Raw genomic sequence first — 17,194 nt, forward strand, 5'->3', positions numbered from 1 at the left:
AGTTGTTTCCTTGGAAACCTTTATTTCTTGATTCTGCGGTACGAGTCTCATTACCTTACCTTATTTTTCTTTTTGTTAAGGTAGTTACGGTAGTTTTTTCGTACTAAAAACTACCTAATTTAGGATTTCTTCCTAAGGTAGTTTCTGATCAGAGCATTAATCAGGAGATTGTTATTCTTTACTTGTGTCCCAATCCTACTCAGAAGGATCGGTTTCTGCACAATTCGGATGTTTTTTAAAGTTTTACCTGCAGGCGACTACGGATTTTCGTCAGTCTTCTGCATTGTTTGTAGTTTTCTCAGGAAAATGTAAAGGACAGATAGCTACGGCTACTTCTCTTTCTTTTTGGCCGAAGAGTATGATACTTTTTGCGTATGAGACTTCTGGACAGCAGCCTCCAGAGAGAGTTACAACTTATTCCATGAGGGCTGTTGCTTCCTCATGGCCATTCGAAAATGTAGCTTCTGTGGAACAGTTTTGCTGCAACTTGGTCCTATCTTCACTCTTTCAAAATGCTACAAATTTGACACTTTTGCCTCGGTTGAGGCCGCTTATGGGAAAAAGGTTCTTCAAGCAGTGGTGCCTTCCATTTAGGTTCCCAGTCTTGTCCCTACCGTATCATCTGTGTACTCTAGCTTGGGTATTGAATCCCATTAGTAATTAAAATGATCCGTGGACTGATCGTGTCCTAAAAAAGAAAAGAAAATTTATGCTTACTTGATAAATTTATTTCTTTTTTGACACGATGAGTCCACAGCCCGCCCTGTTCTTGTATGACAGGTTGTTGATTATTTTAAGCTTCAGACACCTCTGCACCTTGGTTTTTCCTTTCTTTCCTTAACTTCGGTCGAATGACTGGAGTGGCAGGGAGGGAAGGAGCTATTTAGCAGCTTTGCTGTGGTGCTCTTTGCCGCCCCCTGCTGACCAGGAGGTGAATATCCGATCAGTAATTAAGATGATCCGTGGACTCATTGTGTCAAAAAAGAAATACATTTATCAGGTAAGCATAAATTTTCTTTTATATATATATATATATATATATATATATATATACGTGTGTATTCATGTGTATGTGTTTATATGTCTATATGTGTTGGTCAAATAGCGCCGATAGACTTGTTTGCCGCAGGGTTTCTACAAACCTTCACTTTGTAAAATTAGCAATATCTGTGAAGTGCAATAAAGCATGTAAAGTTGAAAAACCAACCTTTTTACAAGAATACCATTAGGTCTAAACCTATGTTAAGACTGTTGGCTCTGAACCCCAAAATCCACTATTGAATATGTTGGTATTTTCTCATAGTTCTACAATGGGATTCTCTACTTTATACTTGGTGGTTGCTCAGATTATGGATGAAGTCACTTCCTACTAAAGATTTCACAGGTGGCTCTGTGGCGCAATGGATAGCGCATTGGACTTCTAGAGAGAGTGCAGTGATTCAAAGGTTGTGGGTTCGAGTCCCACCAGAGTCGTCAATCTTTTTATGCTTTCTTGTGGATCCTCCTTACAAAACAATTATTTAATGATTATAAGGCCAGGATTGAATCATGGGGATTCCCTCAGCTGCTAGGCACACACCTTAGGCCGATCCTTGCCTTCGTCAAAGGGGAACGCTGCAGGACACCATATATGCTAGGACGTTCATGCTGTCCCAACGGCATTAAAGCCCAGCGTTGTTAGGATGGCATGGAATGTCCTAATGGCATGATGGGGATAAATTATTTCTGATTCAGTGTATATTTAAAAATAATAATAATAATACTGTACATCTATAAAACATTTATTTTATGTGCAGACCTTCGTAATGAGGCACTTTACTGCTGATATATACTGTGCATATATAAAATTTTGTGTACACAGACCTTTCGTAATGTGGCACTTAATTATTGACATATACTGCACATATATAAACATTTGTTGTGTGTGCAGACCCTTTGTAATGTGACACTTAATTACTGATATATACTGTGCATATATAAACATTTATTGTGTGTGCAGATCATTTGTAATGCAGCACTCAATTATTGATATATACTGTGCATATATAAACATTTATTGTGTGTGCAGACCTTATGTAATGCAGCACTTAATTACTGATATATACTGTGCATATATAAACATTTATTGTGTTTGCTAACCATTTGTAAAGCAGCACTTAATTACTTATATATACTGTGCATATGTAAACATCTATTGTGTGTGCAGACCGCTTGTAATTCAGTGCTTAATTACTGATATAAACATTTATTGTGTGTTCAGACCTTTTCTAATGCAGTGCTTAATTGCTGATATATATTGTGCATATATAAACATTTATTGTAATGAAGCACTTATTTACTGATATACACTCACCGCCACTTTATCAGGTACACCTGTTCAATTGCTTGGTAACACAAATAGCTAATCAGCCAATCACATGGCAACACATCAATGCATCTAGACGTGGTGAAGACGACTTGCTAAAGTTCAAACCGAGCATCAGAATGGGGAAGAAAGGGGATTTAAGTGACTTTGAATGTGGCATGGTTGTTGGTGCCAGACGGATAGTCTGAGTATTTAAAAAACTGCTGATCTACTGGGATTTTCACGCACAACCATCTCTAGAGTTTACAAAGAATGGTCTGATAAAGAGAAAATATCCTGTAAGCGGCAGTTGTGTGGACGAAAATTCCTTTTTGATGTCATGGAAAATTGGCAGACTGGTTTGAGATGATAGAAAGGCAAAAGTAACTCAAATAACCACTCGTTACAACCAAGGTATGCAGAATACCATCTCTAAACGCACAGCACGTCGAACCTTGAAAAAGATGGGCTACAGTAGCAGAAGACCACACTGGATGCCACTCCTGTCGGCTAAGAACAGGAAACTGAGGCTACAATTTGCACACGCTTGCCAAAATTGGACAATAGAAGATTGGAAAAACGTTACCTGGTCTGATAAGTCTCGATTTCAGCTGCGACATTTAGATGGTATGGTCAGAATTTGGCGTAAACAACATGAAAGCATGGCTCCATCCTGCCTTGTATCAACGGTTCAAGCTGGTGGTGGTGGTGTAATGGTTTGGGGGATATTTTCTTGGTACACTTTGTGCCCCTTAGTACCAATTGAGCATAGTTTAAATGCCATGGCCTACCAGCTGAGCATGTCCATCCCTTTATGATTACAGTGTACCCATCTTCTGATGGCTACTTACAGCAGGATAATGCATCATGTCACAAACTCAAATAATCTCAAACTGGTTTCTTGAACATGACAATGAGTTCACTGTACTCCAATGGCCTCCACAGTCACCAGATCTCAATCCAATAGAGCACCTTTTGTATGCGGTGAAACCGGAAATTCACATCATGGATGTGCAGCCGACAAATCTGCAACTGCGTGATGCTATCATGTCAATATGGACCAAAATCTCTGAGGAATGTTTCCAACTTCTTGTTGAATATATGCCACAAAGAATTAAGGCAGTTTGAAAGGCAAAAGAGAGTCCAACCCAGTACTAGCAAGGTGTTCCTAATAAAGTGGCCGGTGAGTGTAGTGCATATATAAACATTTGTGTGTGCAGACCCTTTGTAATGCAGCACTTAATTACTGATATATACTGTGCATATATAAACATTATTGTGTGTGTGCAGACCCTTTTTAATGCAGCACTTAATTACTGATATATACTGTGCATATATAAACATTTATTGTGTGGGCAGACCTTGTGTAATGCAGCACTTAATTACTGATATATACTGTGCATATATAAACATTTATTGTGTGTGCAGACCTTATGTAATACAACACTTAATACTGATATATACTGTGCATATATAAACATTTATTGTGTGTGCAGACCCTTTGTAATGCAGCACTTAATTACTGATATATACTGTGCATATATAAACATTTATTGTGTGTGCAGACCTTGTGTAATGCAGCACTTAATTACTAATATATACTGTGCATATATAAACATGTATTGTGTGTGCAGACATTTTGTAATGCAGCACTTAATTACTGATATATACTGTGCATATATAAACATGTATTGTGTGCACAGACCTTTTGTAATGCCGCACTTTATTACTGATATATACTGTGCATATATAAACAGTTATTGTGTGTGCAGACCTTATGTAATGCAGTACTTAATTACTGATATATACTGTCCATATATAAACATGTATTGTGTGTGCAGATCTTATGTAATGTAGCACTTAATTACTGATATATACTGTGTATATATAAACATTTATTGTGTGTGTGCAGACCTTATGTAATGTAGAACTTAATTACTATATACTGTGCATATATAAATATGTATTGTGTGTGCAGATCTTATGTAATGTAGCACGTAATTACTGATATATACTGTGCATCTATAAACATTTATTGTGTGTGCAGACCTTATGTAATGCGGCACTTAATTACTGATATATACTGTGCATATATAAACATTTATTGTGTGTGCAGACCTTTTGTAATGCAGCACTTAATTACTGATATTTACTGTGCATATATAAACATTTATTGTGTGTGCAGACCTTATGTAATGCAGCACTTAATTACTGATATATACTGTGCATATATAAACATTGTGTGTGCAGACGTTATGTATTGCAGCACTTAATTACTGATATATACTGTGCATATATAAACATTTATTGTGTATGCAGACCTTATGTAATGCAGCACTTAATTACTGATATTTACTGTGCATATATGAACATTAATTGTGTGTACAGACATTATGTAATGCAGCACTTAAAGGGACAGTCTACACCAGAATTTTTATTGTTTTAAAAGATAGATAATCCCTTTATTACCCATTCCCCAGTTTTGCATAACCAACACAGTTATATTAATATACTTTTAACCTCTGTGATTATCTTGTATCTAAGCCTCTGCAAACTGCCCCCTTATTTCAGTTCTTTTGACCGACTTGCAGTCTAGCCAGTCAGTTCTTGCTCCCAGATAACTGCACGAGCACAGTGTTATCTATATGAAATACATGAACTAACACCCTCTAGTGGTGAAAAACTGTTAAAATGCATTCTGAAAAGAGGTGGCTTTCAAGGTCTAAGAAATTAGCATATGAACCTCCTAGGTTAAGCTTTCAACTAAGAATACCAAGAGAACAAAGCAAAATTGGTGATAAAAGTAAATTGGAAAATTGTTTAAAATTACATGCTCTATCTAAATCATGAAAGTTTTTTTTGGGCTAGACTGTCCCTTTAATTACTGATATATACTGTGCATATATAAACATTTATTGTGTGTGCAGACCTTTTGTAATGCTGCACTTAGTTACTGATATATACTGTGCGTATATAAACATTTATTGTGTGTGCAGACCTTATGTAATGCAGCACTAAATTACTGATATATACTGTGCATATATAAACATTTATTGTGTGTGCAGACCTTATGTAATGTGGCACTAATTACTGATGTATACTGTGCATATATAAACATTTATTGTGTGTGCAGACCTTATGTAATGCAGCACTTAATTACTGATATATACTGTGCATATATAAACATTTATTGTGTGTGCAGACCTTACGTAATGTGGCACTTAATTACTGATATATACTGTGCATATATAAACATTTATTGTGTGTGCTGACCTTATGTAATGTAGCACTTAATTACTGATATATACTGTGCATATATAAACATTAATGGTGTGTGCAGACTTTTTGTAATGCAGCACTTAATTACTGATATATACTGTGCATATATAAACATTTATTGTGTGTGCAGACATTTGTAATGCAGCACTTAATTACTGATATATACTGTACATATATAAACATTTATTGTGTGTGCAGACCTTATGTAATGCAGCACTTAATTACTGATATATACTGTGCATATATAAACATTTATTGTGTGTGCAGACCTTATGTAATGTAGCACTTAATTACTGATATATACTGTGCATATATAAACATTTATTGTGTGTGCAGACCTTATGTAATGCAGCACTTAATTACTGATATATACTGTGCATATATAAACATTTATTGTGTGTGCAGACCTTATGTAATGCAGCACTTAATTACTGATATATACTGTTCATATATAAACATTTATTGTGTGTGCAGACTGTATGTAATGCTGCACTTAATTACTGATATATACTGTGCATATATAAACATTTATTGTGTGTGCAGACCTTATGTAATACTACACTTAATACTGATATATACTGTGCATATATAAACATTTATTGTGTGTGCAGACCCTTTGTAATGCAGCACTTAATTACTGATATATACTGTGCATATATAAACATTTATTGTGTGTGCAGACCTTGTGTAATGCAGCACTTAATTACTAATATATACTGTGCATATATAAACATGTATTGTGTGTGCAGATATTTTGTAATGCAGCACTTAATTACTGATATATACTGTGCATATATAAACATGTATTATGTGCACAGACCTTTTTTAATGCAGCACTTTATTACTGATATATACTGTGTATATATAAACATTTATTGTGTGTGTGCAGACCTTATGTAATGTAGAACTTAATTGCTATATACTGTGCATATATAAATATGTATTGTGTGTGCAGATCTTATGTAATGTAGCACGTAATTACTGATATATACTGTGCATCTATAAACATTTATTGTGTGTGCAGACCTTATGTAATGCGGCACTTAATTACTGATATATACTGTGTATATATAAACATTTATTGTGTGTGCAGACCTTTTGTAATGCAGCACTTAATTACTGATATATACTGTGCATATATAAACATTTATTGTGTGTGCAGACCTTATGTAATGCAGCACTTAATTACTGATATATACTGTGCATATATAAACATTGTGTGTGCAGACGTTATGTATTGCAGCACTTAATTACTGATATATACTGTGCATATATATACATTTATTGTGTATGCAGACCTTATGTAATGCAGCACTTAATTACTGATATTTACTGTGCATATATGAACATTAATTGTGTGTACAGACATTATGTAATGCAGCACTTAAAGGGACAGTCTACACCAGAATTTTTATTGTTTTAAAAGATAGATAATCCCTTTATTACCCATTCCCCAGTTTTGCATAACCAACAGTTATATTAATATACTTTTAACCTCTGTGATTATCTTGTATCTAAGCCTCTGCAAACTGCCCCCTTATTTCAGTTCTTTTGACCGACTTGCAGTCTAGCCAATCAGTTCTTGCTCCCAGATAACTGCACAAGCACAGTGTTATCTATATGAAATACATGAACTAACACCCTCTAGTGGTGAAAAACTGTTAAAATGCATTCTGAAAAGAGGTGGCTTTCAAGGTCTAAGAAATTAGCATATGAACCTCCTAGGTTAAGCTTTCAACTAAGAATACCAAGAGAACAAAGCAAAATTGGTGATAAAAGTAAATTGGAAAATTGTTTAAAATTACATGCTCTATCTAAATCATGAAAGTTTTTTTTGGGCTAGACTGTCCCTTTAATTACTGATATATACTGTGCATATATAAACATTTATTGTGTGTGCAGACCTTTTGTAATGCTGCACTTAGTTACTGATATATACTGTGCGTATATAAACATTTATTGTGTGTGCAGATCTTATGTAATGCAGCACTTAATTACTGATATATACTGTGCATATATAAACATTTATTGTGTGTGCAGACCTTATGTAATGTAGCACTTAATTACTGATATATACTGTGCATATATAAACATTTATTGTGTGTGCAGACCTTATGTAATGCAGCACTTAATTACTGATATATACTGTGCATATATAAACATTAATGGTGTGTGCAGACTTTTTGTAATGTAGCACTTAATTACTGATATATACTGTGCATATATAAACATTTATTGTGTGTGCAGACATTTGTAATGCAGCACTTAATTACTGATATATACTGTACATATATAAACATTTATTGTGTGTGCAGACCTTATGTAATGCAGCACTTAATTACTGATATATACTGTGCATATATAAACATTTATTGTGTGTGCAGACCTTATGTAATGTAGCACTTAATTACTGATATATACTGTGCATATATAAACATTTATTGTGTGTGCAGACCTTATGTAATGCAGCACTTAATTACTGATATATACTGTGCATATATAAACATTTATTGTGTGTGCAGACCTTATGTAATGCAGCACTTAATTACTGATATATACTGTTCATATATAAACATTTATTGTGTGTGCAGACCGTATGTAATGCTGCACTTAATTACTGATATATACTGTGCATATATAAACATTTATTGTGTGTGCAGACCTTATGTAATGCAGCACTTAATTACTGGTATATACTGTGCATATATAAACATTTATTGTGTGTTCAGACCTTATGTAATGCAGCACTTAATTACTGATATATACTGTGCATATATAAACATTTATTGTGTGTGCAGACCTTATGTAATGCTGCACTTAATTACTGATATATACTGTGCATATATAAACAGTTATTGTGTGTGCAGACCTTATGTAATACAGCACTTAATTACTGATATATACTGTGCATATATAAACATTTATTGTGTGTGCAGACCTTATGTAATACAGCACTTAATTACTGATATATACTGTGCATATATAAACATTTATTGTGTGTGCAGACCTTATGTAATGCTGCACTTAGTTACTGATATATACTGTGCATATATAAACATTTATTGTGTGTGCAGACCTTTTGTAATGCTGCACTTAGTTACTGATATATACTGTGCATATATAAACATTTGTGTGTTCACACCTTTTGCAATGCAGCACTTAAAGGGACATTATACACTCATTTTTTCTTTGCATAAATGTTTTGTAGATGATCTATTTATATAGCCCATAACTTTCTTTTTTTTATGTATAGTTTTGCTTATTTTTAAATAACATTGCTCTGATATTCAGACTCCTAACCAAGCCCCAAAGTTTTATGAGAATACCGTCAGCTACCGACTCCAGCTTGTTCCTGTTTGTGTAAAGGGTCTTTTCATATGCAAAATACAGGGGAGTGGGGAGTGTCTTATTTCCCACTTGCAGTGGGCTTTCCAACTACCTTTTCAACAGAGCTAAACTGAGAGCTTCTAAGTAAGTTTTTAAACCATTTTATACTGGATTTATATATCAGTATCTGTGCATCTTATTCTTTATAATAGTGTCTATTACATGCAGTTATATGAAAATGAGTGTATACTGTGCCTTTAATTACTGATATATTGTTTTTCATTTCTATTGTAATTTTCAGATTTGTCATTTATTCTTGCCAGTAAGAGAAAGAGAGATAAAATAGTCCACTATCAGAATTCTCCCCCAGTTACTGAGACTTTAGTTACAGAAAGCGACTTTGTTCTAACCATTTCCTCTAAAGACAGTGGAAGCAAAAACTATGGTGAAAGTAACATTAATCCAGAAAACAACACACAGGGGCCTAGTGAATCAGCACGTAGAGGAATGAACAATAGGAGCGCCCATCAGGTTTGTGCAGTATCATTAATTCTAACATACTAGATTACAAGTGAAGCGCAATCAATATCAGAGTACATGATAGTTACCTTGTGCAAAGAACAATGCACAATATGGCATTACAATTAAGTTAAATTGGTTTCATATTTTAACGAGATATTATACAGTGCTCCTTCAGTCGAATAAAATATGTTAAAGCAAAAATAAAAAGGAACAGATTGAGTTAAAACTGCAAACAACTTACTTGTTTTATTACTAAATAATTCTCATTGTAGCCCCTTCCTGCAGCTAGATAACAAAACATTATTGAACTTACATTCTATATCAATTGTTTTCTCAGAACATATGATAAGAGCACAGACTTCAAAAATGTCTTAAAATTTTGAACCAAATTATTGGTTATCTTCTAACAGTTAAAATCATAATTTGGTTTGATGCACTTGTAACTGAGAAACAAAGGAAGGAGACAAATGCACAAAAAGAGGGGTTCCATGGTTTAATGGTTAGCACTCTGGACTCTGAATCCAGCGATCCGAGTTCAAATCTCGGTGGGACCTTTCAAAAACCTTTCAAGTTTTAATCTTCTACATTTACAATACTAAAATGAATACTGCCACTACTGTTAAAAATATTGCTTCATACTAGCGTATAGATTGCAGTCTCCTCTGGAGGCGTGGGTTCGAATCCCACTTCTAACAGTTTTGAACTCTCTTTCTGAATGCTTTAAGGGACAGTATACACTCATTTTCATATAACTGCATGTAATAGACACTACTATAAAGAATAAGATGCACAGATACTGATATAAAAATCCAGTATAAAATGGTTTAAAAACTTACTTAGAAGCTTTCAGTTTAGCTCTGTTGAAAAGGTAGTTGGAAAGCCCACTGCAAGTGGGAAATAAGACACCCCCCCCCCCCCCGTCTTTTGCATATGAAAAGACCCTTTACACAAACAGGAGCAAGTTGGAGAAGGTAGCTGACGGTATTCAAATAAAACTTTGGGGCTTGGTTAGGAGTCTGAAAATCAGAGCAATGTTATTTAAAAATAAGTAAAATTATACATTTAAAAAAAACAAAAAAAAAACTTTATGGGCTTTATAAATAGATCATTTACAAAACATTTATGCAAAGAAAAAATGAGTGTATAATGTCCCATTAAATCTGTTATGGGATTGTTAAAAGCACATCTTCAGAATACTTTCAAATTTCTTCTTACATGGTATGGCAAAGTATTTACACTCCTTCTAAATGGCCAACAAGTATTTTCATCCTTATATTTAACCGTCCCTCTTTAAAAAGAAATGAAAAGATGATTATTTCACTGGTTCCATGGTGTAATGGTTAGCACTCTGGACTTTGAATCCAGTGATCCGAGTTCAAATCTCGGTGGAAACTTTTTGTGTTTTTATAATTGGATATGACATCTGATATCATATGATAAGAGCACAGCCTTCAGAGATCTCATAATTTTAAACCAAATTATTGATGATCTTCTAACAGTTGAAATCATAATTTGGTTTGATGCACGTGTAACTGAGAAACAAAGGAAGGAAACAAATGCACGAAAAGGGGTTCCATGGTGTAATGGTTAGCACTCTGAATCCAGCGATCCGAGTTCAAATCTCGGTGGTGAGTACTGTGTTGACTGAACCTTTAACTTTGTCAGGATGGCCGAGCGGTCTAAGGCGCTGCGTTTAGGTCGCAGTCTCCTCTGGAGGCGTGGGTTCGAATCCCACTTCTGACAATTTTGTACTCTTTTCTGAATGCTTAAATCTGTTATGGGATCGTTAAAAGCACATCTTCAGAATACTTTCAAATTTCTTCTTACATGGTATGGCAAAGTATTTACACTCCTTCTAAATGGTCAACAAGCGTTTTCATCCTTATATTTAACCGTCTCTCTTAAAAACAAACAAAAACAAGAAGCCGAATGTCATTTTTTTTTCAAATCTCTGTGGAACCTTTTTGTTTTGTTTTTATTTACTTCTTAATTTTAAATGAGCATCTAACAATTTAAGTATTGTTTAACAAACTCATATAGCTGGAATACAAACAAGTTTTATCACATAAGAATCACAGACATTAAATCATATCAATATGTATCTAATTTGTGCACAAAAGCTGCTATGCTGTTCTTTTGCCGACTTTTCAATTAATAGTATTTTTCTGACAAATGTATATGTCCAAAAAATAAAGTGGGATACTAATATTCAAGCAGAAAAGGCCTTTAATTGTTTATAATGGAAAAAAGGAAAAATAATTGTTTTCTCCCGACATATGATAAGAGCACAGCTTTATATTTAACCGTCTCTCTTAACAAACAAAAAGCCGAATGTCATCTTTTTTTTTTGAGTCAGCACCATGGTGTAATGGTTAACACTCTGGACTTTGAATCCAACGATCCAAGTTCAAATCTCTGTGGAACCTTTTTGTTTTGTTTTTATTTACTTCTTAATCTTAAATGAGCATCTAACAATTTTGCATACCCCCCAACTGTCCCGATTTTCGCGGTACAGTCCCGATTTTAGGGGTCTGTCCCGAGTTGCTAGCCATCTGTCCCGAGTTGCCCCAGGCATTAAATTCTGTTGGGCCCATACTAAGAAGCAGCTGGCTTTGCTTTTACAGGGTTAGATACCGGTTTCCCTGTGGGAAAGGAATGGTGTGTGGGTTAAGCAGGAGTAAGAAGGCTGTATACACTCTGACCACGGGTAATGGTGACCTCTCTAACCTACCTCTGGTAGTGATGATATCTAACTCATGGGGATAATACTAGCATGCCTTCAGTTTTATACAATGAGCAGTGCTAATACCAGGGTAACGAACAGTGGCATCCGCAGACCCCATACAATGAATGTAGTGCGTGTGTCTATCTGTATCCATAACTGTGTGTATCTGTATGTATAAGTTTATGCTATGTAGTGTGTGTGTGTCTGCATGTGTAAGTGTATGCTATGTAGTGTGTGTGTGTGTGTATCTGCATGTATAAGTGTATGCTATGTAGTGTGTGTGTGTGTGTGTATATCTGCATGTATAAGTGTATGCTATGTAGTGTGCTACTGTGCATTTTTGCTGACTTTAAAGTCCAGAATCTAGAATAATAATGGGGAATGCAGAGAGCAGTTTTAAAGAATTTATTATTAAATGTCCAATTAAGATAAAAATATTTAGCAATGTCTTTGCAAAGGCTTATTAAATACATAGCTCACATAGCCATACCAGTGGTTTGAGCTTGTGTTTGATTTGCTGCCTAAGTGTATTAAAATCTATGACTTTATTTAAAATTTTATTTATATTACTTTGGTCTTATGATTTTTTAAGCCCCGTCCACCTCATTTCAAATTTTTTCCGCGGTGTGGGGGGGGGGGTTCCCTCTTTTGAATTTTGAAATGTTGGGAGGTATGGTATTGTTTAACAAACTCATATAGCTGGAATACAAACAAGTTTTATCACATAAGAATCACAGACATTAAATCATATCAATATGTATCTAATTTGTGCACAAAAGCTGCCATGCTATTCTTTTGCCGACTTTATAATTAATAGTATTTTTCTGACAAATTTATATGTCCAAAAAATAAAGTGGGATACTAATATTCAAGCAGCATGGGTTCGATATTTAACCGTCTCTCTTAAAAACAAACAAAAACAAGAAGCCGAATGTCTTTTTTTTTTTTTTTTTTTTTTTTGAGTCAGCGCCATGGTGTAATGATTAACACTCTGGACTTTGAATCCAGCGATCCAAGTTCAAATCTCTGTGGAACCTTTTTGTTTTGTTTTTATTTACTTCTTAATCTTAAATGAGCATCTAACAATTTAAGTATTGTTTAACAAACTCATATAGCTGGAATACAAACAAGTTTTATCACATAAGAATCACAGACATTAAATCATATTAATATGTATCTAATTTGTGCACAAAAGCTGCCATGCTGTTCTTTTGCCGACTTTTCAATTAATAGTATTTTTCTGACAAATGTATATGTCCAAAAAATAAAGTGGGATACTAATATTCAAGCAGAAAAGGCCTTTAATTGTTTATAATGGAAAAAAGGAAAAATAATTGTTTTCTCCCGACATATGATAAGAGCACAGCTTTCAGAGATGTCTCTTAATTTTGAACCAAATTATTGGTTATCTTCTAACAGTTAAAATCATAATTTGGTTTGATGCACTTGTAACTGAGAAACAAAGGAAGGAAACAAATGCACAAAAAGAGGGGTTCCATGGTGTAATGGTTAGCACTCTGGAATCTGAATCCAGCGAATGCACGAAAAGGGGTTCCATGGTGTAATGGTTAGCACTTTTGTATACAGAACATGCATTAAACTTAATTCATAACATAACTTGTAAGCTTTGATGAGTGATAACTTGTTCTGAAAATAGAGAAGCACACTCTATAGCTTCCTGCGCAGCGCTCAACTTCGTCAGGATGGCCGAGTGGTCTAAGGCAGCGTTTAGGTCACAGTCTCCTCTGGAGGCGTGGGTTTGAATCCCACTTCTGACAATTTCGTACTCTTTTCTGAATGCTTAAATCTGTTATGGGATTGTTAAAAGCACATCTTCAGAATACTTTCAAATTTCTTCTTACATGGTATGGCAAAGTATTTACACTCCTTCTAAATGGTCAACAAGCATGTTCATCCTTATATTTAACCGTCCCTCTTTAAAAAGAAAAGAAAACATAATTTATGCTTACCTGATAAATTTATTTCTCTTGTAGTGTATCCAGTCCACGAATCATCCATTACTTGTGGGATATTCTCCTTCCCAACAGGAAGTTGCAAGAGGATCACCCACAGCAGAGCTGCTATATAGCTCCTCCCCTCACTGCCATATCCAGTCATTCGACCGAAACAAGCCGAGAAAGGAGAAACCATAGGGTGCAGTGGTGACTGTAGTTTAATTAAAATTTAGACCTGCCTGAAAAGGACAGGGCGGGCCGTGGACTGGATACACTACAAGAGAAATAAATTTATCAGGTAAGCATAAATTATGTTTTCTCTTGATAAGTGTATCCAGTCCACGGATCATCCATTACTTGTGGGATACCAATACCAAAGCTAAAGTACACTTATGATGGGAGGGACAAGGCAGTAACTTAAACGGAAGGAACCACTACCTGTAGAACCTTTCTCCCAAAAACAGCCTCCGAAGAAGCAAAAGTATCAAATTTGTAAAAATTTGGAAAAAGTATTAAGGGAAGACCAAGTTGCAGCCTTGCAAATCTGTTCAACAGAGGCCTCATTTTTAAAGGCCCAGGTGGAAGCCACAGCTCTAATAGAATGAGCTGTAATCCTTTCAGGAGGCTGCTGTCCAGCAGTCTCATAGGCTAAACGGATCATACTCCTGAAGCCAAAAAGAAAGAGAGGTTGCCGAGGCCTTCTGACCTCTCCACTGTCCAGAGTAAACAACAAACAGGTTGGATGTTTGGCGAAAATCTTTAGGAGCCTGTAAGTAAAACTTCAAGGCACGGACTACGTCTAGATTATGCAAAAGACGTTTCTTCTTTGAAGAAGGATTAGGACATAATGATGGAACAACAATCTCTTGATTGATATTCTTGTTAGAAACCACCTTAGGTAAAAACCCAGGTTTTGTATGCAGAACAACTTTATCTGAATGAAAGATCAGATAAGGAGAATCACAATGTAAGGCAGATAACTCTGAGACTCTTCGAGCCGAGGAAATAGCCATCAGAAAAAGAACTTTCCATGAAAGAAGTTTGATATCAATAGAATGAAGGGATTCAAACGGAACCCCTTGAAGAACTTTAAGAAACAAGTTTAAAGGGACAGTATACACTCATTTTCATATAACTGCATGTAATAGACACTACTATAAAGAATAAGATGCACAGATACTGATATAAAAATCCAGTATAAAACTGTTTAAAAACTTACTTAGAAGCTCTGTTTAGCTCCGCTGAAAAGGTAGCTGGAAAGCCCACTGCAAGTGGGAAATAAGACACCCCCCCTTCATTTGCATATGAAAAGACCCTTTACACAAACAGGAGCAAGCTGGAGAAGGTAGCTGACAGTATTCACATAAAACTTTGGGGCTTGGTTAGGAGTCTGAAAATCAGAGCAATGTTATTCAAAAATAAGCAAAACTATACATTTTTTAAAAAAAAAAAAACTTTATGGGCTTTATAAATAGATCATCTACAAAACATTTATGCAAAGAAAAAAATGAGTGTATAATGTCCCTTTAAGCTCCATGGAGGAGCAACAGGTTTAAACACAGGCTTAATTCTAACTAAAGCCTGACAAAATGCCTGAACGTCTGGAACTTCTGCCAGACGCTTGTGTAAAAGAATAGACAGAGCAGAAATCTGTCCCTTTAAAGAACTAGCTGATAATCCTTTGTCCAAACCCTCTTGGAAGAAGGACAATATCCTAGGAATCCTAACCCTACTCCATGAGTAATTCTTGGATTCACACCAATGAAGATATTTACGCCATATCTTGTGGTAAATTTTCCTGGTGACAGGCTTTCGTGCCTGTATTAAGGTATCAATTACTGACTCGGAGAAGCCACGCTTTGATAGGATCAAGCGTTCAATCTCCATGCAGTCAGTCTCAGAGAAAGTAGATTCGGATGATTGAAAGGACCTTGTATTAGAAGGTCTTGTCTCAGAGGCAGATTCCATGGTGGAAAGGATGACATGTCCACTAGGTCTGCATACCAGGTCCTGCGTGGCCACGCAGGCGCTATCAATATCACTGATGCTCTTTCCTGTTTGATTTTGGCAATCAGACGAGGGAGCAGAGGAAACGGTGGAAACACATAAGCCAGGTTGAAGAACCAAGGCGCTGCTAGAGCATCTATCAGTGCCGCTTCTGGGTCCCTGGACCTGGATCCATAACATGGAAGCTTGGCGTTCTGGCGAGACGCCATGAGATCCAATTCTGGTTTGCCCCAACGGAGAACCAATTGAGCAAACACCTCCGGATAAACACCTCCGGATGGAGTTCCCATTCCCCCGGATGAAAAGTCTGACGACTTAGAAAATCCGCCTCCCAGTTCTCTACACTCCTGGTTCCCCCTTGATGGTTGATGTAAGCCACAGTCGTGATGTTGTCCGACTGAAATCTGATGAACCTCAGTGTTGCTAGCTGAGGCCAAGCCAGAAGAGCATTGAATATTGCTCTTAACTCCAGAATATTTATTGGGAGGAGTTTCTCCTCTTGAGTCCATGAACCCTGAGCCTTCAGGGAGTTCCAGACTGCACCTCAACCTAGAAGGCTGGCATCTGTTGTTACAATTGTCCAATCTGGTCTGCGAAAGGTCATACCCTTGGACAGATGGGCCCGAGATAACCACTAGAGAAGAGAATCTCTGGTTTCCTGATCCAGATTTAGTAGAGGGGACAAATCTGTGTAATCCCCATTCCACTGACTGAGCATGCATAATTGCAGCGGTCTGAGATGCAGGCGCGCGAATGGCACTATGTCCATCGCCGCTACCATTAAGCCGATTACTTCCATGCACTGAGCCACCGTGGGGCGCGGAATGGAGTGAAGAACACGGCAAGCATTTAGAAGTTTTGATAACCTGGACTCCGTCAGGTAAATTTTCATTTCTACAGAATCTATTAGAGTCCCTAGGAAGGAAACCCTCATGAGAGGAGATAGAGAACTCTTTTCTTCGTTCACTTTCCACCTATGCGACCTCAGGAATGCCAGAACTATCTCTGTATGAGATTTGGCAATTTGAAAGCTTG

General features: G+C 36.0%; 4 non-coding genes across 4 annotated transcripts; all 4 read left to right on the top strand.

Annotated features, from left to right (window-relative positions):
- The first annotated feature begins 1,386 nt into the window (after positions 1-1,386).
- Positions 1,387-1,473, top strand: TRNAR-UCU (transfer RNA arginine (anticodon UCU)). Its single transcript is given in 2 exon segments — positions 1,387-1,423; positions 1,438-1,473. It is a non-coding gene; the product is annotated as a tRNA-Arg (tRNA).
- Positions 1,474-9,954: 8,481 nt separating this feature from the next.
- TRNAQ-CUG (transfer RNA glutamine (anticodon CUG)) lies at positions 9,955-10,026 on the top strand. The gene has a single exon. It is a non-coding gene; the product is annotated as a tRNA-Gln (tRNA).
- A 768-nt stretch (positions 10,027-10,794) lies between these two features.
- On the top strand, positions 10,795-10,866 carry TRNAQ-UUG (transfer RNA glutamine (anticodon UUG)). Its single transcript has one exon. It is a non-coding gene; the product is annotated as a tRNA-Gln (tRNA).
- Positions 10,867-11,132: 266 nt separating this feature from the next.
- On the top strand, positions 11,133-11,215 carry TRNAL-UAG (transfer RNA leucine (anticodon UAG)). The gene has a single exon. It is a non-coding gene; the product is annotated as a tRNA-Leu (tRNA).
- The last annotated feature ends 5,979 nt before the right edge of the window (positions 11,216-17,194 follow it).

The sequence above is a fragment of the Bombina bombina genome, chromosome 7, assembly GCF_027579735.1.
Source record: "Bombina bombina isolate aBomBom1 chromosome 7, aBomBom1.pri, whole genome shotgun sequence".
In the NCBI taxonomy this organism is placed as follows: Eukaryota; Metazoa; Chordata; class Amphibia; order Anura; family Bombinatoridae; genus Bombina; species Bombina bombina.